Here is a 24,621-nt window from a genome sequence, read left to right as displayed (position 1 = left end):
TCCTGTTCCCAAAACCTAGGGAACAACCTTAGAGTGGCCTGGGCCTGAAGGACCACACGTGCTGTCTTGAAGGACAAGGCTCCCCCTGCATGCTGGGAACCAGACAAGCCATCTGTAGAAAACTGCTTCCCTGTACTTGTACCAGGACAGTTGCTCCCTGGGGTGCTGGTCAGACAAGACCCTAAGCAAGCTTCTGATGTCACTACTTCTGCACCTGTCATGTGAAACCCCTCTGTCAGAGGGGTGTGGAAGGATATGGGACACTCCTCCAGCTGGCCTCCATTGGCAGAGCACTATGAGGGACGGAGGTCTACCTGCTGCTGTTAAAGTCTTAGACAGTCACTGATCTCTTGTGAGCTTTCCTCAATAAATCACAGGTCTTCCGTATTGTTTCTGGGCATTTTCTCTGGCCTGTCTGCAACCTATCCCATGGCACAACTTGGCTATGGACAAGACACATCTGAACAAAAACGTAAAAGTTTATCTACAAATGTGTTCATGCCAAATTTTTGAGTAACAGTAGCTTCCATTCATGTGCTGGGCTAGAGCTTGTATGTGTGTTTTCTCATTTCAGTCTTGCAATGACCCCCACGAGACACTCTTCATAGTTTCCAATAACAGGGTGACTATTGGCTGGGAAGTCGGCCTGGACAAATGCACAGACTTTCCCTTCCTGTTGATGTGAGGGTGGAGAAGGGAGTCTGCACCTGCAGGGCACATCCGCATATGAGACAGAGCTCATGTTGGCACCAGGAAGGGGCAGGGAGCCCAGGCAAAAGCCCTCCCAGAGCAGAGCCCCCCACTGAGTGTCCAGCAGCGCAGGCCAGCACCACAGAGCCTGCAAGGCTGTTCCCTACATCGGGCGCCTGCAGGTTCCTTGCAGAGCTATGCAGCTGTGATGGGGGGAAGTCTTGGGTTAGGAGGATACCTTATACTCCTGGGGAGGAAACTTGGCTTTCACAGAGTTTAAGGTACTTTGGGAACATGTAAAGCACCTGTTAAAGGAATTATTATCCGCAGAAGATGGGAAGAGCTTACGTGGGCCTGCACGGGTGTGGCTGCACAGGAGGTTCATTTCCAACTCATAAATAATAAACAAACCCTCAGTGTGCTCATTCCAATTTCCCTTCCATTTGCTCATATTAACCTCACAAAAAAAGTCATCAAGAGAAATATGGAAAATGCCATCTCCCTGTTGGAGTGGAAACCTCCTGCCTGGTTACACATCTCCACCCATGGCGAGCTCACTAACCTCATCTGACTCACTGTCCTCTTTTTTAGACAAAATCTGACCCATGTCAGACTGAGAGATAACTTTAACTGGACATGTCTGTTCTAATAAGATTTGTTGAATCAGAAGTAGAATGATGTGACCAAGATTGAAACTAAGAAAGACACTGAGTAGTTATATACATATCCAGTAGTCACATCTCTCACATCCAAAGCACCCATGGGTAAGCTAACTTTATCATGTGGCTTGGGAAGACAGTCTAGACAATGAGCAGGAAGCCACTACCTCCTCTTTACCTCTGTTTCCCAAATATTTGATAAGCCCTTTTCCTTTCACTCTACTACTTCTTCCTGAGATAAGATGCGTGTCCCCAGTTGCTGTCTATCTGGTCCATGGTTCTCCTCCTTCCTCCTTCCAGGTTCCCCACCCCTTTGCGTCACAGTGCACCTTTAGACAGTGGATTGGTGGATTCCTGCCAGACAATAGGCCACACCACTGCCCAGTAGCTGTGGATGGCTGATGACACCATTTTCTACCTTTCAGAATGTTTCTTTGTACTTCCTTGGTGCCCTTGCTATTTATGGGTACTGGGGGCAAAGCGCTTGCCTGGGCAAGAGGAGCTGGGACCTCTAGCTCTAGCCCAGCCCATGTGAGCAGCCTCGTGAGAGGAGTCAGGAGAAACATGAGGACCTCATCCTATGACCTTCTAAGCGCTGTCCCAGCCCCCGGAAACTCACCCTGCACTGCTGCTGTTGACTCTAGAGGCCTCAGGGATGCGCCTAGGTGCAGCCTGTTCCCTGGGTGCCTTCCTGCTGTACCTCACAGAGGACTGTGGCTTCGGAGTCTCTGTCACCCATCTACCTGTGTCTACACCCATGTTTATCTATCTAAATAAAGATGAATAGAACCCAAAACATGACCAATGTGGAGTCTTTATCACCACATAGAAGTTGCAGGAATTGAATTAAAAAAGCATCGATGGGAGCAGGTTTTCTTCTTACTCACTTGTCGGTTGGCTCTCAGAAGGGGCAGCACAGATGTTTTACTGTGCTGTTCAAGGATGGCACAAAGGGGCCAGACAAAAGCAAAGGACCTGCATGAGCATTTCTAACACGCCATTAACTGCCTTTCTGGAAGGCTGCAGAAGCTTTAGACCTAAATTTCCCATCAGACCCTCCAGATGTACATCTTTGGCCTAACAAGGAAGAAGGAGAAATCAGGGCCCGAGCTCAGGGCCCCTCGTCAGACATCCTCATGACACTCAAAGCCCCAATGCCCCTATCCCCAGTCATGGCAGAGGCCATTGGAAGGCCTCTGGACACATCTCCCTGCACTTCCTGGAGTTTACAGGAGCCACACACATCGCTCTCACTGCATTCATCAAGTAATAAGCCTGAGGTCAGCGTCAGGTGGGCACAGTGCCCTGTAATCCATGACTCCTGCGGTATCAGGTTCAGTGAATCCTTGCACATCTGGGTAACAGGAATCCTAAATCTGAAGATGATGTTTGTCCATTAAAAACACATTGGAATAGAATGAAATCTACTTAGAAATTTTTCTTTGCTTCAAAATGTTAGTTGAACATTATAAATAGGATTTTTCAAGATCTTATTTAACTGTACATGGAACAAAATCCCTTTTTGTTATAGGTCATGAGCTTAAAAGCAAAAGAAAACATACCAATAAGACTTAGGACACAGGTCTCAGAATCTCCAGGCAAGGCCTATTTCCAAGTACAATATGGGACACTGAGGTTCCCAACACCTACGAGTCCAAGAGACATAGCAGCATCTAGACTGTCCCGTCAGGCTGCCTCTTATGTACAAGATCCCATTTTATTCTTTTCCCCTGAATCAGGAAAATGTGGTCACCACCAGGGAAGACCTGTAGAGTATCTTGGCACCATCGTCAGAACTGGACAGTCCATGGAAGATGTCGGTCAGAGGACTAGTGGGCTACTTAAAGGCACTTCAGAGGAGAGGCAAGCACTGGTAAAGAAATTCATCTGTGAGCCTTTCTTCTCCTCCTCCTCCTCTCTTCCTCCTCTTCCTCTCCTCCTTCTCCTCCTTCTCCTCCTCCTTTCCTCCTTCTCCTTCTCTTTTCTTTTGGTACCAGGAATTGAAACCAGGTGCTCTACTATGGAGACACATCCCCAGCCCTTTTTATCTTAACTTTGAGACAGGGACTCACTAAGTTGCTGAGGTTGGTCTTGAACTTGCGATCCTCTGCCTCAGCCTCTGGAGTCACTGAAATTACTGGTGTGCAGCACCATACCAGGTTAAACACATTTTTTTTTTTTTTTTTGCAGGGGGAGGGTACCAGGGATTGAATTCAGGGACACTAGACCACTGAGCCACACCCCCAGCCCTATTTTATTTAGAGACAGGGTCTCACTGAGTTGCCTAGCGACTCGCTGTTGCTAAGGCTGGCTTTGAACTATTAACTGGTGACTGGTTAGCTAGCGTGCTATATAGTAACACCCTCAGCTTGGCCCTTTGGGACTGCTGCATCCTCTGAAGTGGCTAGGGTGGGGGTCTCTGGCTCTGCAACAGGGGGAGAGACTAGCCTTGGTACACTGGCTCCAGGATTATTAGATGTGGTATTAGGCGGGTAGTGGGTCCCTACTCCCTCTAAGTACAGGAAAAGCACCAGGAAGCCCCACAGCAGCAAACACTAGGGCAGAGTTGGGGTCTTGGCTGGACCAATGGTGAAAGGTGATTCTAGATGAGACAGTGGGGGTTCCTTTGAGTAAGCTTGTCCATCATGCAGGAGGACAGAGAGAGTGACTCGGATGATGGCTTCCCGTGCTGTTGTGATATTTGGAAGCAGAAAAAGCACAACTGGGGACAATAGTTTTTGGTAAATTTCCTCTATTTCTGTGGATGCTTTTGTAGAGGAATGAGTAGCTGGAATCATGCCACGTGAAAAGGATCCTGGGAGCAATACAGGCTCGAGTGTGGAGTTCTGCGGTGGCAGAAGCCACTCCAGGCTGCTGCTTCTGCTGGTTACAGAAGTCCATGACAAGTGCACCTGCAGACAGCTTGCACTGGCCCTGCAAGGGCATTGGCAGGAGGGCTCCATGTGTGCTCTGGGGCACAGCGCACTCAGTGGCTGTTTCTCGTCCTAACCAGAATTCGTAGTCCAAGCTATGAGCAAGCTTGCTGAACTGCGCAGCAGGGCATGCATTTTCTTTAAAGGACAAACATTTAAAGATGTAACTACAATTTTTTCCCGTCAAAGTCATCTTTCTTTCTTGGGAGTTCATAATAGCTCTGCCTAACAAGAGTCAAAGCCCATGCATAATTCTGATGCCTTAGACTTTCTCCAGGTTTCCAAGACTTATTACCTAGGGTATGCTGGACTCTTGGTACAGAGCTCTTGCTTCTTGGCCAGCAGCAAGTGCCCCACAGAGCCAGCTCTGAGAAAGCACAGGTCAAGACCATGCACCTCAAGACCCCTAGGTGAGCCTAATGGCCCTATGGCATTGGCCCCACTGCAGGGAATGCTCACGGCCAGGTCCTTATGCTGCCTGATGATCCTCTGACACTCCAATGACACACAAAACAGCCAGGAACAAGAGATCCAAGTGTCTTTACTATTGCTCAGCCGCCTCATAACTACAGGTCTTGGAACTGTTCTAAGGTTTTTTCAAAGAAAAAAAATGGATTCTAAGGCCATTTGTATGCTGGGAAAGAAAATGCTGAAGCTTCTGTTGCAGAAAATGAGCTCTTATCATCACTTTTGCCATTCAGGGCCTGTGCTAACCAAGGACAAGAAGCCGGGCCTTCCCTCTGCTCTCCTGTTCCCCTCTGCCCAGGTCCTCTGCTGTCTTGCCCGACCAACATAACTCAGGGTGGCCTCCCTTCTTCCCTCTCCTAGCTTCTCTCCCCAGGCAATGCTATCTTCGGTTCCCGGGTCCTGTCCATTTTGTCTGTAGAGCTAGCCTTTGCAACCCTTCTGTTGGATACTTTGCCTCTAGAGGCTGTGGTCTGGACCCCTTTCATTCTCTTGTAGCTTCTCAGCCCACAAGCACTGGGTGAAGAAATATTGGTGAAACAATTTAATACAATGGACACCTCCTATTTGTGGGTGTCTTTTAAGCAAACTGTGGGAAAAACGCAAAAGGAAAAAGATTGTCTCACAAATAGGGTTCCCACTTGCCAAGAGGATGTTTCGTTTTCTTTTGTTCAGAAAAATGTGTCTTAGCTTAAAAGCAAGGGTATGTTTTCTTTTCTGGGCAAGTTGCCCACGGGGCTGCCACAGCACAGCTCAAATAGGCGTGGGCTCACTGTGGGGAGCAGGCGGGGAGCCCAGGGAGCAAGGCCAGAGGACCCACTTAGCTGGCACCCTGATGCATCCGCTGCCACCTCCCCCATGTGCAGGGCTTCTGGATCCCAGTCCAGCCATGCCATAGAGAGCCAATCTGAGTCAGATCTCACTGCAGGGTCCAGATGGAAACACTACCCACAGGGCCCAGTGCTGAGAGCTATCAGCACCACACCTGGTCAGCAGGCAAACCTCTGCCAGGCCTGGTGTCCTTCTGCACATCTGTTCCATACAGACCCGTCACCACTCGGATCACTTCACATTAGGCAGACAGGAAACAGAAAAGAATGGGCACAGGCGAGAGAACAGAACAGGTCCTTGCATGGAGAAGGAGAGAAGGAGGAAGCAGAGGCTGATGTCTGCTCCCACCTGAGACTCCCCTGACCCAACTTCCTATTTATTTCTGGAAGCTGTGCAACATGGGGACAAGATTCCTTGTTCTGTGTGCTTCATGGTCTGGATGGATGACTTCTTAGAATCCAGAGAGTGGTTTCCCATCCGGGAAGTGGGGTAGTCAACTCCCATGTGCCAACATGGCAGAAGTAGAAGAGTGGCCCTTGCTGGGCTCAGTATGAAAGGGACATGAACTTCAGGCCTCTGGGGCTGGGAAGTGAGTAACTTGGAGTCCTTCGTGGCATCCTGGGCCACTGAGAGCCAGCCACCTGGGAGAGCACTCTGGAGGAAGTCCTCCTCCTTCAACTTCAGTAGAGGGGAAAATTCCTATGGAAAGCTCAACATCAGCATGACTTCAGCAGAGTGCTCACCCTGGCCTGCAGAGGGCTCACCCAGGCCGTCAGTTAATGGCTTGGGTGGCACCTGGCACACCCTGGCCGAGCCTGACGTGTGCCATTGGCTTCAGCTCCCTTCCCAGAGGCTCACGGTAGAGTCATTAACTAAGTGGTGCCCACTGAGCGCTGCCTTAGAAAAGGCTGGCTTGGTTCCAGGGTGGATGGTACCAGAACAGAATAGGCACCGAAGTGCCCTCCTGGGTTGGTGCCCCCGGGGTGCCGAGGGCTCCCTATTCCACCACAGCAGGCTTCCCAGAATCCCTGTGCTCAGGAGCTGCCAAGTGCTGTCCCTGGTGGATGGGACATGCAGCAGGGTGCCGGACAGGTGGTGCTGAGGCAGTTGGCAACATGTGCTGGCCTCCTCAATCGCAGAAGCACCCTCTCTTGTCCCGGGTGGCTACTCCTGACCTGTCTATCCCTGTTCCCTGTTAGGTAGCTGCAGTTCCCTACTGAAGGTCACCTGAGATGGATAACAACTCTCGTATCTGTTCATTAGGGTCCTAAGACACACCCCATCCTAGTGACCCAGTCCAGGACTGTAGGGAAGGCTGTGGGAACGGCACACCCCAGATCTTGCCAAAACAAGCCCCAAAGTCCAAGGATTAAAGAGCAAAAATAAACCTCAAAGGAAAACAGTTGAAACTGCTGAATAAGAGCCTTGAGCACAGCTCAGTCTCACTCTGTCCCAATCCCAGGTTGGCAGCTGTCCGCAACTTGTTTTCATGACTTTGACCAAGACTGGAGATGGTAAACCATGCCTGCAGCGAAGTCCCTGCCCGACTGGGTTTGGCACTGTGGCAGACACACAGAAGGGCAACTGGCAAACTTGCAAGCACTTAAAACCAGCCTATCGGGGAGCCATCTGCCTGGAGGGCTCTTCCCCAGGTCACCTAGAATAGGAAGGAGTGGCCCAGGGTCTTGATGCCCTTTGCCTCTGCAGTGAGGAAGGCAGGATGTGGAGGAGGGTAAGGAAGCAGCAGAAGGTAGAGGAGCAGACAAAGGGACTGGGAAGCAGTTTACTGGTTTTTTCTTAGACTGGCAGCAAGGCCATACCTTTCAGAGACAGTGGCTCTCTGCTTGCTCTTGTACCTCCTACCTTCCCATTTCCTGGAGCAGAAACACAGGAGGAACAGCCTGGAGCTGATCACTTGACCCCTCTGAACGTCAGTTTTCCTAACTAAATAAAAAATCCAAACTCACACAGGGTGTTTCCAAATCCTTTCTGGTCTTTGTTTCTAAAGTTTTCCAAGCATTTTCTTCAAAGGCAATGACGAGAAGCAAGAAGCAAAGGCTGAAACCAATGCCCCTCTAATTCTCCTTTCTCAGGAGCCATCTCCCCATCTGTTTTGACATTTGTTTGACTCCTGACAGCGGCTCTCCCTTGCCACTTAGTGTTGGCAAGCATTCTTAAAAGAGCTTGAAGGGAAGAGACAAGAGGCCCTGGGCCCTGACAGGGCAACCTCTCCCAAGGAGCCCTGACCTAAGCCCGGGACCTTCTTCACCAGTTTTGCAAATGTAAAAACAAATGTAATTGCTTTCTTTCAGAAATTTCTTGTAAGCTTAATGGCAGCACGAGGTCCTGGAGCTCACAGACACGGAAAGGGAGGGGAGCAGAACTAGCAGTGGAGGGCTCCGTGAACGCACCTGCAGGGCAGCTGAGGATTCTCAGGACCCTGTGTGAGAGCAGCCGGCCTCTGTCCTCGAAAGCCCAGGAGCTACTAACTCAGCTTTTTAAACCCATAGCTCCCAGCAAGGCGGGAAGCACTTGCTGGGTGTGGAGCTATGGGCTCTGAGGTGCCCCGGCCGTGTGCTGCCCGCCCCTGGCCCTCATCTCAGCATGCTCCTATTTCTTCTCAAGCGTTTCTTTATCTCATCTTTCATTCTTGATGTCATGTATTTTTTCCTCTCCTTTGATTAATAAATCTTTAAAACTTATATTTCAAACATAACAACAGACAGTTAAAAAAATTTAGAGAGTTAAAAAGGTATTTTTTCCAATAATCATAGATCTTCTTACAGACCAACATGTGTAGTGATTCTCCTTGACTCTAGCCTCTGAAACCCAAATCTGACATATTCAGGCAAATGGAAAATAAGAGTTTTGGAACCTGCCAGTTCCTTGGGGAGGTGGCTGAGACAACAGTGGGCTGGGGTAAGAGCAGGTGAGTGAACACACACCCTCCCACGTGACTGTGGGGATAAAAATCTCACAGTCCAGCATTAGTCGTTAGAGTCACTCTCGGCTCCCACTCCTCTGGAGCTCAGGATCTGGGAACTGCCGTTACTGCAGCACAGACAGGAGGGCCCTGCGTTGACGCAGAGTGCGTGTTGATGTGGCGGGTACAGAGGGCTATCTGTTCCTTTTCTGTAGCTGCTGTGACAAAGCCTGCAATCTTGGTGACTTACAGCAGCAGGAATTTATCCCTTGGAGTTCTGGGGACAGCTCCCTTGGGAGGCTCCAGGGGAGACTGCTGCCTGCTTCTCTCGGTTCCTGATGGCAGCCAGTGCCCCGGTTCCTTGGCTTTCCTCATCACTGCTGTCTGCCTCTGTCTCCACATCCCTCTTCTGTCTCTCTGCCACATTTCCCCTTTACAAGGCTAGCCTACCTCTCTCTTATAAGGATGCTGTGAATCATTTTCTCACCTCAAGTCCCTAAGGTCAGCCTCTTTCCCCATAGAAGGTGACTGCCAGGGTCAGGGTGGCTCACGCCTTGGGAGCTGTTATCAGCCTGCCTCAGGACTCACACCTCACTTAACCACCCTCTGAGTCACCCGAGAGGTGCAGGTTGAAGGGCTAGTGTGGAGATCTCCCCTGGTAGTGCCCTAACTGGGCTTTACATGCCAATTCACAAGCTTGGATTTTTGTTATTTCTGGATGAGGAAATTGGAATGTGTTCTTCTTTCTAAAAATATATTTTATTTTAGTAGTTTTGCAATACAAAACAACTCAGTTTACCATCACATGCCATGCTAGCTTCATGCTGTGGGTGGGAAGGGCTCCGCAGGCACCTCGGTGGGCAGATGAGCACGCAGCCATCTGGGTAGTTCACTGACACGCCTCCTGTTTCACCTTGGCTTAAAAGAATTTCCTAAACTTACGTGTTCTCCACGTGTGAAGGTGGAACAACACAACAGCCCCTGCCGGGTCTGACGTCGCCTTCCTGTACCCTCTGCCCTGCAAGGTGGCTCCTGCCCAAAGGCACACACACACGCTCCAAATGGACAGCTAGAAACTGTCTAGCCTTCAATTAGAGGATTCAACCCATTTCTATAAATGCCGTGTCTGGGGTATTTTGTGTTGAATCATGCCACCTTTTTTATGCTTCTAGGTAAATAATTTCTTATTTATTTGACTTCCCTGTTACTCCTTCAGTGGATCAGTTGTTCCGTTCTTTTCTGCAGTGGTTCAGAAGCTATTTCATGGACTTGTTCACGTGGTTATGCCTTTAACATGCCCACGGAAGCATGTCTTGGTTTGTAAACTTCTAAACTTAATTTCTATATGGTTCCTTCTCAAAAGGTCAAAATTTTAGCCTATTATCACTTCCCTCTGTCTTTCCTTACCTCCTATTCTCTTATCATTTTAAAGAAATTAATCTTAGAGTGTTCTTTCTTTATTAAAAAAAAAAAAAATAATAGGTCAAACTGACCTACGGGTTGTCCGGAGGGTTTTGCACTTAAGCTGTGTTCACATAGGTTCTGGCTTGCGTCGACCTTCCATTTCATGGTAGGCCATCCGCGAACAGGTCTGCACCCAACTGAAGGTCCTCTTCTTAGTCCTTCCTATGTACAAAACCTTCCCATTGATATGGCTCCCAGCTGCCAAGGCATGTGGTGGCCCACTGACCCTGCTGAGAAGCCGCAGCAGAGCAGGAGCCTGGAGTGGCAGCCTGGGTGGGTCGGAGCACAGGCATTGAGCATGGCCCGTGGCCACGTGGGCCCGCCATGCAGGCTAGGCGACCTGAGGGGCTTTGAGCCAAGGTGCTGACCTGTCACCCTTTGGGGGCCAGGCCTGCCTGCTCCAGAAGCCGGCTCCACGCAGCACTGCAGTCCCGTCCCACAACCTTCCCCTCCCCCTCTGACCTGCCCTGAGGAAATGGACGTGGGCAGAGCTGAGAGGAAGTTGGGACTCCAGAGCTGACCCACAGTATTAATGCGTTTCCAAATCCCAATCAGCATAAATATGGACTAACAGCAGTGACCCAAGTGCTCTATAAAGCCCTGGACTAGCACACTCAGTGATGGAGGAAAATCTGCTGTAGAGCTCCTTGTTGGGGCTTGTGACTCCTATTCCTTGAATTTATGGGATCAGAACCCTGAAAGAAGAAATGGGGGCGAGCAGCTGGGGCCGGTTTCAATACGGAGGGCCTGGCGTGTCAGTAAGGGCACAGTGGTCTCCACACGAGAGGCCTGCCACTGGTATGAATTCTGCTTGTCAGGGGAAGCAGTGTCAGCGTCATTATCACTGTCTTCCTGTTGCAGGGTCTTTGGGCTGGCTCTGAATTCCTGATTTAAAACAAGTTTCCCTCAGAACACCTCAGGGTATTTGGGGATGTTCACTAACAACGTGATTCTAACTCTGTGCCGGCGATTTCTTTTCCTGGGAGGTTTCAGAAATCTCACTGATGAAGTCCCAGAGTTGGTAAAGACGGTACTTGTCAACTTGGATTTCCCCAGCAGGCTCTTAGATGTAAAATCCTGTGAACTTCAACTATTGTCTCGACACACAACTAAACCGGTCAGGGTCACTCCAAGTGAATTTTGGTGGACTAAATAAAGACAGAGACACAGAAGGTACCTTTTCTTTGGGTTTAGTGACTGCTTCTCAACCACAGCTCCCACAAGGCAGGCAAGGCAGGCAAGAAAGAGAGGGAGCACACCTCGAACCTGGGTTTTATTGGGGAGAAGCCATAGAAATGAGACAAGGGGTAGGGTTACAACAACCAAGTGGGTGTAATCCAACCCCACAGGGTGACGCCCACTCCTGGAGCTGCACCTCTTTTTCCCAGCAGAGGTAAAGTCCAGTTGTATTGCGGGGTGCAATACCTGTTCAGTACCTCTTTACTCAGGACTTAAAGGTGCGCCCATAACTCCCGTCCAGAGCGGCTCTCGACAATCTATGATGAGATGTCATGTGATTTTCTTTGCATTTTCCTGCTCTGTTTTGTGATATTGCCTTGGTTTGATCTCTGAGCTCATAGGTCACTAAGCACAGGTATTCTTGTAAGTAAAACACACCCCACTGGCTTCCGTGTATAAGAGCAAAAAGAGGATAGAACTGAGGAAAGAGTCAGAGACACGAAATCTCATTTCAAGATTCCAACCAGTCAGACAAGATTTCCAGAAATAGAAAACTGAAAGAGGAACATGCAAAGAAAGCTTGTTGGCCTGATTTGCATGGCTTTTCCCGCATGTCCACTGTTCATGGATGGCCGGGGCTTTGTCTGCAGTCTGTACCCCTAAACGCCCTCCCTTGTCCTGTGTCTCTGGGGCAGCACAGTCTGCTTGGTGGTGCATCACCACCTCAGATCCTCCAGGGTGCTGCTGCTGGGGGCCTGGGAGCTTCTCCTCAGTGAATGTCCTGTGTCCTGGCTGGTGGTCTGTCTTTGCCTCGGGCTTTCCTTTTCCTCTCATGGTTCCCCCCAACCCATGTCTGATGCTGTTTGTGTCCATTTACCCTTAAGGAGGAGGTGGCTGGAGTGGCTGGCGCTCATCAGTTTGGTCACTGTGGTCACTGTGGTCACCCAGGGACGGGGCTTCTCTACAGACACTCTTGTCTTCCTACTCAGCTTTCTGTGTACACATTGGGCTGTGGTTTCCTCCGTTCTTTCTATCTTCTGAAAGATCTGCATAGTTTCACTGTTACCCCTACTATCTCCATGGCATCGTGAATTCTTAAGGATATCTTTTTCCTGTCACTTATGAGGACTTGGGGCGCAATGGGGAGGGGGTGCCCTTGCTCAGTCCACCAGCTGGGCCATCCCACCTGCCATTCCACCTGTAAATATTCAGCTGTAACCTCTTACAGTGCAGGCCGGAGAGTATGTCATTTCCCAACAGCAAATTTTATAATTAATTAAAGCCTATCTACTCCAAAATAGAACTTTCACAATTTAACCATTTTGATGTCAATATTGTTAAATGTATATATTATCCACTTCTCTGGTTTCTTGAAAGGAGAGTCCACATAGTATGTGTCCCCACTGGGTCACTGTAGGTCACTGCATCTCTTCCTTGTCCCTGATATGGTGAACTCTGCCTCTTGGTGTCTTGGGCTGCATGGACTGGTTTCTTTGCTCTTAGCTTAAAGACTTTTGATGCTCCCTTATTTCTTTTTAAGCTTTCCACTTTGAATTTTCTGTGGAATGAATGTTACAAAAGCTCATCTTTGAAAACTGCCATTGAGATTGGGGACTAAAAGAAAAAGAAGGTGGCTTGGAGAAGCATCATTTCCTAAACCGTTTCAGGCCCACAGAGCCTTCTCACTGACTTCTAGACCCTGGGTTTCTTTCTAGGAGATGAGTGCTTACTAGATGTCTGAGCTGACAAACAGGGGCATTTCTATTCTGACAACTTTGTAAAAAGACTTATACATACTATGCATAAAATTATTATATGGTAATTAAAATCATTTATATAACATTTACACTAATTCTTTAATACATAGACACACACTCTCTCACATTTATGTTCTGGGGCACAAGCATACTTACACATATGAACACATGTACATATCCTTTCTCAAACAAAAGGTGGTCTGTTTTCGACTGTTGTAACCACCTTCTGAGAAAAGGATTATTATATTTAGTGTAAGTCCCTGCAGAGTCTCTACTTCTTCACACAATACTAAGGAGTGACTGGCAATGAGTGCAGGATGAAGCACGTTGTTAATCAGGATTTCCAAGGTGCACTGAATGTCGATTTCTCTTTCTGCAGATTACGTTCGACTGACTCTGGGAGAAAATGCAGAAAGACCAAAGCAGCGGACATGCGCACGTCTATTCTCCATCAGACTGACACCTGAGGGGTGGCCAGACAGGTGGAGGTCGTGCCCAGCAAACGTCCCGCACAGTATCTCTGCCTACAGCTTCTCTCTTCCAATCCAGAGTCCTGTTGACAATAGCGCAGTAAGTGTCCAGGTCCTGCTGACCTCAGCCGGGTAGGCAGAGGGGGTGGAGCAAGTTGAAGGCCCTCTTGGCTTTGCTCTGTTCTTCGGACTCCACCCACACCGGGCCCGGCCCTGCATGGCCTTCTCAGAACTCTGCTCAGTGGTCGTCAGTAGAACTCATTTTGCAACTTCCCACCCGAGATGTCGCCTGGGGTTTGGTAAGTATGCTGGTCTCTTCCGTCCCTCCTCAGAAACAGCACTCTTCACTAGTTACCATCAGTTACTTTCCCAATTTACCCAACAAGAGGTTGTGGTTTTTTTTTGAGAACTTCGTGTGTCAGGCAGCTTCTAACGTGTGGGAACACGGAAGATGTTCTATTACAGTGAGGAGAGGGCTCGTCTTTGTATGTCAACAAGTGAGCAAGATCACAGCCCAGTGTCCTGCGTTCTGGAGGAGTCGGCAGTGGGGTGGTCCGCAGAGGGCTTCACAATGTGAAATCTCAGCTGAAATCAAAAGTGACAGTGGCCGGGAGAGCCAGGAGGAGCCTGTGGACGAGGGAACGCCATGCAGGGGTGCTGATGGGAGACGGGCTGGAACATGCCAGGCTTTGGCCTCATTGGGCTGCGTTCCAAGAGCAGCTCTTCAGGTGGGCCACACCTGCCAGGCCTTATGCTGGGCGCTGGAAGCGTCATGGTACCTAAGGCACAGCAACGCCCTCCCAGGAAGGGAGCAGGCTGGTGGGCCGGCAGGCGAGGAGGAGGCACCCTACACAGGTGCTCCCCTGGGCTGGCTGCTCAGGGAGCGCTGCATAGCCTTGGTAAGTTCCTGGGCCAGACTCACTTGAGCTGGGCCTGACGAGGGGTGGGGAGGAGGCAGCTGGAGAATGTAGCCTGTGGGGAGGCAAGAGGCAGAGGCACCGGGACACCTGGGCTACTGCCAAGAGTCCAGCATGTCTGGAGTATGGAGTGAGGGGTGAGCAAGACGGAGGCCAATGTGGAGCCAAGGCAGCCTCCAGGAAGGCCCCAGAGGCCAGGCTGAGAGCTTACAGCACAGGACACTGGGGACTGTGGGGTGGCCTCAAGCTTCAGCAGAAGTGGTGGGTCTGTGTTTTAACAGATCACTCAGTGTGGAGAACTGGGTGGAAGGAGAGAAGCCTGGAGCAAGATGACCAGTGAGAGGGCTGGTGCAGTGCCCTGGGCCTGTGAGAGGTGGCCGGTGCCGGTGGAGACCAGCAGGAGAGGTAGAGATGCTGCAGGAGCTGGATCTGCAGAACACAGCTCAGCAACCAGCAGGGTCTTGAGCTGGAAACAGAGTCACAGTGGCCACTCATGGAGGTGAAGCAAGAGGAGCAACAGCTCATGGGAATGCGATGAGTGTGGTTGGAGAGCAAGACCTGGGCCATCCAGACTAGGTCAGCAGCCCAGGGCCTGCAGAGAGCAGGGCTGAGGACACACACTGTCATCGCAGCCAGGGCACAGAAGAGAGGGCAGATAGGTGGAAGGCAATGTGACAGCATGCAGTGAGGCCCACACAGGTAACCACGGCACAGGCTCAAGAAGATAGGACTGTAATCTCTGGGCTTAGGCAGCAAGGTCTTGGTGACACAGGAAGTATAGGCTTGAAAGTGGCATGTTGGGTGAGAAGCCAGTGTAAGGGAGTGTGGAGGAGCCCAGGTGGCAGTGCTGGCGCCACTGGGTGCGCAGAGGAGAGCTGGGACTGCACAGTGAGGAAGGGAGGGACCCAAAGACGTGTGCCTGGAGCACCCTGGGCGATTGATAAGGGCAGGGCCGCGCACGGAGAAAAGTGGAAATCATTTTAAATTTGAGTTCCAGAACTGGGAGGCAGAGTTAGCCTGGTAGACTTTTTCACTCTGATGAAAACCAGGCAGGGTACAAGGCACTATACCAGTGCCCACCCTGCGGAGTGACCAGAACCTCCTTTGCTTTCATTCCTCAGCGCCTGGAGGTTGGGTGTTACCACAAGCACATGGTTGATGTTGGGACACATTACATCTCTCACACAGCCAGTAAGTAGCCGCTGCTCAGGTGGCTCAGCCCCTCCGAGTCCACACTCCTCCCCAGGACTGACCTCTGGGCTATCTTTACTCCTAGGCAGTGGGCTTCTGGGAGAATGGGCTTGGAATATGAGTATACACTGGGCCAGAAGTTGAGGAAAGGAGGCAAAGGTCCAAAGTCTGGTCACCCTGAAGAAGAAGATATGGGAGGGAGTCAGGGTGAGCTGTACCTGACACAGGGGACGCTTGGGGTGAAAGGGGACGGGGAATGGTAACACGGAGACCAGGAGGCCCCAAAGCACTGGATAAGGGAAGTGAGCCTGGCAAAGTGGGAGGAGCAGGAGAGGAGCTGCCTGGGTGGCCACCCCAGCATTATCAACAGGGAGGCCTGGGGTTGCCCTGTGGTCAGACCTGAGGGCCTGGATGGTGAGCAGAGCTGACTGTCCCTCTTGCTGGGCTCCATGCACACCTGTCCAGCCACTCCTAGGAACCTCCACCCACTGCGTCCCACTGAAGCGGTTCTTCCCTAGGCCTCCCTGTCTCAGTAGCTAATTGTACTTTCCACCCTCTGCTCTGACCTAGACGTCAGTCTCAACTCCTCATTTCTGCTCGCCCCAGGCAATAGTGATCAATTGCCACACAGCAATGTTGCTGGAATCTTAGTGGCCTGAAGCGCTTGTGGCCCCAGTGACTGAGGGCTGGGTGCACACAGTGTTTCTCACAGGCTGCTGCCCAGCAGAGGTGCAGCTGAGGCTGGGCTGAGCAGGACACCATTCCCTATAGGTTACTAGGCTGGGAGCATCAGCTCATTGCTGGCTATTGGACAGGTGCTGCTCCCTGTCACATGGCCATCGGCTTCCTCAAAACCCCAAGGTGAAAGCCAGTGGAGTCTGCCAGCCAGAAGGAAGGCACAATCTCACATGAACACCCAAATCCCCATTCCATCATGTTCCCTTATCCTGGCAGAAACAAGTCACATCCCATCCACACTCTAGAGAGGGGCTACACAGGGCAAAAATAATGTCAGGAGGTGGGGTATGCAGGAGCCACCAGAAAGTCTGCCCAGCATACCCCATCACAGTTCATTGGTGATCCTGTGGACCCTACCTCCAAAGTGCCCCCTGCAGCTGCCCATCCATCCTGGAGCCAGGGACCATCTCTCATTGGGCCTCCCTGGTCTCCCTGGTCCTTTCTTCCCCAATATCCATGCTACACATGGGAGATGATGGAGTTCTCTGTGCTTTAAAAACCTTCCCCAAAGTTCTCACTGATGACCAAGTGAAGTAACAACTCATCAAGACCCTACCCAACCTGGCCTGCTCACCCCTCTGACTTCATCTCATCTCTGGCCACTGATTGACATGCTCAGACATTGATGCTTATGTTCCTTAGACTCCTTGAGTTTGTTCCTGCGGTTTGGCATTTATACTTAACTTTCTCTCTTTCTGGAATGTCCTTCCCCAGTTTTGCATAGAGCATCTCCTGTCCTTCAGACCCAGCACTAGCCTTGCCTCCTTGGAGAGGCTTGCCCCTCTGGGAGGACAGCCCCAGGCATGACCCCATCACCCTCAGGCCATTCCAGTGCATCTCCCAGGGTTCCCATGGAGGCCCCTCTGGCTCACTGCCACACTGGATTATCACTGTCTGTGATTCACTAGTGTTCAGGCTCCCTGAGGACACCCCCACCCCCACTGGTTGTTTTCCACGCTCTTCCCGTTGCCTAGAAGCAGGCCTGATGGGCAACGGATCCTGCCAACTATTGCTGAACAAATTAGTCCGCTAATGGCCCAGGAATCAACTTAATACACAGAGTTACATGTCCTCTGCTGCCTGCAGATGATTGCATGACTCTATTCAGAAAACCAGGGCCCTTTTCATTGACTTTGGTGTGGTATAAATCTGGCCAGAGGAAGTTTCTGCATCCATTATTTTAGGAAGCTTCTTATAGCCATTGATTGACAGTTATTTACCCCCATGTGTCCCCAAGTTCATTTGATAGTGGATAGTATCCCTGGGACAGCAATACCTGCATGGATGGCACTTGGTCAGGGTTTTCACAGAGCCTGTTAATGGTGTGCACAAGGAGAGCACACCACCTCCTGCAGAGCCAACAGAGAGGCACGGTGTTTCCAGGCCCAGCTGCTCTGGGGCAGCACAAAGGGCCTCGCCTGTCACAGGCATGAGTGTCCTGTAAGAACATAATGACCTATGCCAAGTGACAATGAAAGCAACTGGGGAGAAACAGGGTGTTCAGGAGTGTCATGGAGGCGAAGGAAATTGGAAACATTCCAAGTTGCTCTTTGGGTTGATTGTGCTTCTCACTGAGGAGGCCCATGATTGGCATCCGTTAAACACATCTTTGTGTGGGGGAGCCCCGTCTTACTCATTTCAGATTTTCCCACCTACCGTGGGCACCAGTTTGCTCAAGGCTTTTTCTGAAGCGAGTATGTGTCCTGGGCAGCTCTAGTGGGGAGAGAGGCGCCTGCTCTGATTCCTCAGGTTTGGCCCTGTCTTGTCCTGTTCCTCAAGCCAGTAATTACACGGAAAGGACAGGAAGATACAAAGGCAAAGCCAAGGAGCCCTGGCTCTGAGGACAGTCCATGGAGGTTGGCCAGGAAACAAAGCTCCAACAGAGTCCAGCAGAGGGAATTAACCTAGAATGTTGTGGGAAGGCCCCCAGAGAGCTGGGCCGCCTACAGCAGGCAGCGGAAGACCATAGAGGTCAGCGGCTGCAGCGGGCCACCACCAAGGCAGAGGGGTGTTAAGGACTGAGCTGGATCCCGCAGGGACAGGTTGAAATCCTAATTCCCAGTGCCTCAGAATGGGGCCTATTTGGAGGTAAGATCATTGTAAATGTAACTGAGTTCAAAGGAGACCACCCTAGAGTAGTGGCTGCTGATCCAACATGGCTAGTGTCCTACGGAAAGGGGAAGACGTGGGAAGAGAATCAGGTGAAGACCGAGACAGGAATGAGAAGGGTCCATGGCAGACCCAGGGACAGCAGAAATTGTGGCCATGCCAGCATCCCGGAAAGGTAAGGCCAGAGTCCCAAGGGACCATGGCCCTACAGACACCCCAATTTGGGACTTCTAATCAGAACGCTGACAAAGTAAATTCCTGTTGTTAGAGGCTCCCTAGGAAATGGATGTCGACGGCACACCCAGAACCCACACTGGAGAATAGGGATTTATATATGGGCCAGACAGAGGCTGGGACCACAGGGACAGCCTGTCTGTTAGGGTCTGGGAGTGTGGAGTGGCCATCAGGCGGGTGAGGGCCAGGAGGGGAGGCAGGACCACCTCTCTCCCTTATATCCTCCTGGCTCCTGCCAGGGCCTCTTTTTCTCTGAGCCTGGTTGGAAACCGGTTGGCAGGAGAGCCTGAGAAAAAGTAGTTCTCAGGGGCAGGGGATGGACAGGACTGTGCTCTAAGACAATCCTGGCCCGGAGGGCGGTCACCTAGACTGCTGTGTGCAGACCACATTCTCACTAAGCCAAGGCTGCGAGGACAGGGCCTCTGGCTCCACAGCCCCCGCAAAGTGGAAGCCGTGAGTGTCTGAAGTGAGAAGCCCACATGCAAAGGCAAGACGTTAAAACCCACTGTTGTTTGATTATTAAAGCATTCATTAAATGACCTAGAGCCAAGAAACCACCCGGAGCAAATTTGGGACAATTTCACACATTTGGATCTGGGACAAAAAAATATCACTTTTTAAAGAGGACTTGCAACAGAAGTGTTCAGGATTGCTAGGAAACAGTGAAGAGGAAACATAGGGCTGAAGACCTACAGGAATTTAAAAATAGGAAAGAGAGAGATTGAGATTGTGCCCAGTCAAATCTTCAACCAAAATCAGGAAGAAAGTGAATGGGAACTGGAGAGGTCTTCGCGTCATGACCCCAGGTCACGCCCCTGCGCCTGACCCCCCACCTCAAAAGCTGAATCAGTGTTTTTGCAAAGATTTGAAACACTTGTGGACCAAAATAAACTAGGGTCCTTAGAATTAAAACCTCCATCATTCTTTAAGCCAAATTTGGTCATGAATCTGAGCTGAAGTATTCTTTCATTTAGAACAGAAAATAAATATGCATAAACTTATGTGTAATACACTTTATGTTTATACACGTTTATTATTCATGATAAAAGAAGCCGTACAGATCCACTTGCAGGAGACAACCCTCTTGGAACTCACAGTTTCTCAGGTTAGTCCTTGCACAGAGGGTGGTCCACTGTCTTCAACCAAGATGTTATTTGGACTGCTAATAAAAAGAGGGATTGCATTAAATTTGTCAAAAATTACGTTCTGCAAAAGAGCAAGGTGGCATGGTCTTTGCTTTCCAACATTTTGAATTAGTACAGAAACAGAATCTAGAAGTCATATGACCAGCAAGCTGCAGTGACCTCGGCAGGCTCAAGTACTCACAGGGAGCCTTGGGCAAATTCACGGTCATTGCACTCACAGGGTAACCATGGGGCCTTGCTGATAGAAGCAGGGTCTGTAGGTTTCTGTGAGTGTGATATTCCAGTGTGAGAGGTTGAGATTGTCTAACAAATTCACCAATGCTGAACACAAGCTGTAAAGTCTGTGAAATGATAGACAAATAAGGAGTTAGTGGCTGGAATGTCAAGTCCAAGACGTTGCATTGACATGCAATCAAAGACCACAAATGAGGCCAGGGGTCTGCAGTGAAGAGGCACCAACCTCTGGGATTCGCACAGAAGGGAGCACAGAGCCCTGTGTTGATCAGAGCAGGAAGTATTTAAAAACTGCATGGAGTTTTGAGAGAGTTCACTGCAGTTAGAACCCACTGAATTGCCATGTCCAGAGTCCTAGGTTGTGGCCTCCAACTCCCAGCCACCCTAGACTGCCCCTCTGGTGAGTTCTGCATTCCCCAAACACAGGAAGCATCCTCAGCTCTCTGAGGTAGCCTTCCTAGGATGCAGTGAGCCCTCTGCCATTGTGAGGCCTTTGTTCTGGCCTTTCAAGACAGCCAGGCCAGGTCAAGGGCAGGTGGATTTAGAAAGGTCTTGGGGAGTCTCCAGGGGACAGAGGCCTTTGACGAAGGTGGTTACTGTGAGAAGCAGAAAATTATTTGTGGTACCACCCAGTAAACCTCAAAAGTTGCTGGAGATCATTAATCATAGCAAGGTGGGTGCATGCCATGCCCACTTTAGAACCGTGGGTGCCTCCAGCAGGCCAGATGGAGCCCAGAAATTCCATCCTGACACTCCCAGATAAATGCTTTTTAGGCCTGGGTTTGGTGGTGAAGCTGCAAACATGATCAGAGTCTCATGGGATATCAGAATGAGGAAAGTAGTTCAAGTAAACATCTGTCTTGAATCTTTTTAGCATCGCAGGCCTCTTTGAATGTATGATGAACACTGCAGATTTTGCCTCTGGAAAATAAAAATCCCACACAGAGAAACACACAATTGGAAGGAGGCTGAAGAATCCCTTCAAGTCATGGACCCTTTGGGGGCTGATGGGTTCCTGAACCAGAACCTCCTGGATCAGGAGGTCTTATAGACACAGTTCAACACACACTGGAAGATGAGCAGGGCTTCTGAGGACAAAAGCATCTTCCAGGGTATCCTGGGATGAGCAGCTCACAGTGCCTGCTCCTGGGGAGCTGCTCCCGGGCTCACAGATCAGCAGAAGAGAGTGGTCGCTGTGGACAGGTGTGTGGGAAAAACCTACTCCTTTTCCTTTAGAAGAAATCTCAGCGACTCCAGGATGTGGTGGGAAGAGAAAAGAGAGGGCCCCTCCTGACACACCTGCTATAAGTGGAAAGGCATTCCGTGCCCCTGACCCACCAAACTCCCCGCTCAGCCTCGCCTGCCTTCAACCTGCTGAGAACGCTCACATAGGCTACGGTGCACACAAACGCCCCGCACAGAGCCCTGTTTGTAGGAAGTGTTGAACATGCTGCGTACACACAGGTGGGCATCTGCACACATGAGGGCATGTGGACATAAAGCACAAGATCCAAAATGCCATTCCCAGTGACTGTGGAGTGTTGCTGTTCCCCTGGTGATCACAGGGCTGGCCGTGGGCAGTGACCCCTGTGGCTGCCCAGCATTGAGAGGGCGTCGTACAGTGCACATCATCAGCTTGGGGAAAGACCAAGATCTAAGATTCAAAGCAGGGTTCCTATGGAACCAAGAGTATTGTTTTTATACCCCTACACAACGGAAAACCAGACGCAGAGTCAGTGGGGACTTATCCCTGCATTTATGGAGGACCTGTGCTTCAGTATGATGAGGATACTCCTGGCAGGAATTGGAACTCAAGTTCTCTTGCTCCCAGGAGGTCCTCCCTCCCTCTGAAAACATTAGCCAGCAGGACATTCTTGCTAGGACCCATGGCACAGTGGTGGGGACCCAGGAGATGTTGCTGGCAAAGCACAAAGTGAAGCTAGAAGACCAGGGGCTTCCTGTGATGGTCCAACCCTGGGCTTGGCAATCAGGGCAGTTTTGGACACCCAGGAGAAGCCAAGAAGTGAAGTGTAAGCCCATAGGAAGTAGGGACCTTGCAGAGGAAAGAGGCCTTTCAGAGAGACAGGGCCCTGCCTGTGACAGGAGCAGCCAGAGCCCCAGCCTGCGTTATCAGTGGAAGAACAGAAGGTTCCAGGGAGATCCTGAGCTGGCACAAGCCAGGAGGGCCAGGGAAAGTGACCAAGGGTCAGGCTGAAACCCTCAGGGCAGCCCACACCACGGGCTTGGCCATGGGTGGCTCAGCCACTGTGGTCTCCCTTTTGACTGGCATCCAGGTAAACCCAATGGCCACTGCTCTGTGTCTCCAAGGAAGGCTCAGTTACTGGCATATTTTGTGGGATTTTGGTTTTTCCATCCTCCAAGGGCCACATGGAACAAAAGCCACATCACCTGGATTCTCACTCCAGTCTGGATGTGAGCACTTTCCCACACAGGCGTGAAGCAAAGCAATATGGGTTTTATTGAACTTTGGGACAGCTAGTTAATTAAAAAACAAAAACAGTTCACATTGCCCTTTATAAATGAGAAAATGGAAATAGTCCCCAGGGGAATTAGGATTATGCGTTTTGATGACTTTAGGACATGGGAAGTCTGGTTTTGTGTGGGTCAGTGGTTCAGGTGAGCATCTAGCACAGAGTTTGACCTCGTGAAGAAGGGGGGCAGAAGATCTTCATCTGTGTTATTAATGAAATGAATGCAGAGCCCTTTTCTCACGCCAAGCCCTGCAGAGTAAGTACAGAACTGCACGGTCCTCCTTCCTCTTAGTCTGGGAAGCCAGGAAGACATTACTTGAGAATCCAATCAGTGCTTTGGAGACCGGAAGAGTAACAGGATGCAATACGGGTGGAGCATTGGCCACAACAGGCAAGGCTGGGGTTCTTGAAAGGGTGAAAAAAAGGTTTCCTGCACAAAACCCAACACCGTTCTGTTTCACTGCTCTCCTGAGAGCCTTCCTGGAACACAAGGCACATCTGTGCCTGGAAGCAGGCAACAGCTCTGAGGGCTGCAGGGCCTAGATTCACTGGAGCCTGGGGAGGAAAGAGGAGGGAGGTGGCCTTACCAACACACATGTTCGGTCCTACAGGGTGGCCCAAAAGTAGCCATAAAACACACATCTGCAAAGTACAAGTGGCGCAGCCCATGTCCCCTCTCTCCCCACAGATCACTGTCTTGCTATGACAGCAGTTCTTTCTGAGGCACTCCAGGGCCACATCTCCAAGCCGCCTGCCTAGCCTAGGAACACCGCCTGCTGAGCACTGACGGTTCACCTCAGGGGCCTGGAGACATCCAGAGGCAAGATCTCCAGAGCCTGTGAGTGTGAGGAAGCACTCTCAGGAACCCAAGGTTTAAAGAAATCTCATTGTTTGGCGCACACATTCAGTAGAGCAACTTGGAGTGTGTCCTGTACGTCAGGCATTGCATCAAGGGCAGGTGCACTTGAGGGGCCACGGGCACCCTGGGGAAGTAGCTGACCTGCATCTGGACGGGGCTCTTGTCTCTCCAGAACCTTGGCTTCCTAAAGCACTGCCATTTTGAATTTCACGATACCTAAAGCTCAAGGCTGCATGAAGGCAGGGGCCGGTTTGCCCTGAATGCTGTCTTCCAGCACCAGTTTCCTGAGAGCCATCCTAAGCCCTACTCAGAGCACATTTGTCCAAGCACTCAGATAATCTGCTTCAAAGCCTGGGTGACCAGGGACTGCCCAAGGCGGGATCTTGCAGGCACCAGGACACACATGAGCATGTGGGTAGCCTTTCCACTTTGCCACCTGTGTTATCTGTAGGTGCTGACCCCATCCCACCAGCCAGGTCCTCATGGCACTTCCCTGATGTCCTGCTACCATCTCACAAGAACTGCTGCCTCCACCCTCTGTTGGAAGTCAGCCCTGAACAGGAGCAGCGGGTGGGAGATGGGGGAGGAGGGCTGCTGGTTCCTCCAGAGGCCATCCGGCTTCTATGGTTTCTTAAGAGGGTTTCAGCAAACACACACTCCTGTTTTAAGCATTTTCTAAAAAGCTACTTTTGCAGACTTCATGTTCTCTTATGAGCTCATTTTTTGCCCAATGACATAAGGCAAGGAATTAGAAAACCACCATTTCTAATTGAAGCATAAAATGGGACAAACGGAGAATGCCAGATTCACTCCCTTTCCCTCACTAGGTTTTTCTAGTTCAGACAATATTTCAAAACCATTATAGGGTCTAAACAATTTTCAAGAAATGGAAGACATGGCCTCTGATCTCCACTATTTTTATTTCTTTTGTTAAATATTTTAAAAATATAATATAGTACTTTTAGGTCTATTTAGAAAGTAGGATGGTAATAATCCAAAACCTCACCCCTCATGATCTGTACTCCCAGTTTGGCATAATTCCTTCCGCTCTTTGTGTCTTCACGTATTTCATTTAGTGACACCCATAAGTTCCATTTGACTTCATAAATCTGAGAGCACTAGCTCCACGGGAAGAAAAGGAAGGTGGCAAACAGTTTCATCACCAGAAAGTCCTGAGTTCTTATAAAGAAAGAGAGAAAGGAGACCTAAGAACAAAACATTCTCTGCCACTGGATGTTAATTAGAACTACAGTAACCATGTGATGTAAAGTTAGAAACATGCATTTTGTGAGATTAAGTTCTCTAATTCCCACACGTATGTCTCGTCGTGT

The 24,621-nt window shown here is 50.2% G+C and overlaps 1 pseudogene; it reads right to left on the bottom strand.

Moving 5' to 3' along the window:
* Positions 1-24,621, bottom strand: part of LOC143379556 (solute carrier family 25 member 3 pseudogene) — a 38,978-nt pseudogene that overhangs the window by 12,508 nt on the left and 1,849 nt on the right.

The sequence above is a fragment of the Callospermophilus lateralis genome, chromosome 13 (assembly GCF_048772815.1).
Source record: "Callospermophilus lateralis isolate mCalLat2 chromosome 13, mCalLat2.hap1, whole genome shotgun sequence".
Classification (NCBI taxonomy): Eukaryota; Metazoa; Chordata; class Mammalia; order Rodentia; family Sciuridae; genus Callospermophilus; species Callospermophilus lateralis.
This window is presented reverse-complemented; position numbering and strand designations above follow the sequence as displayed.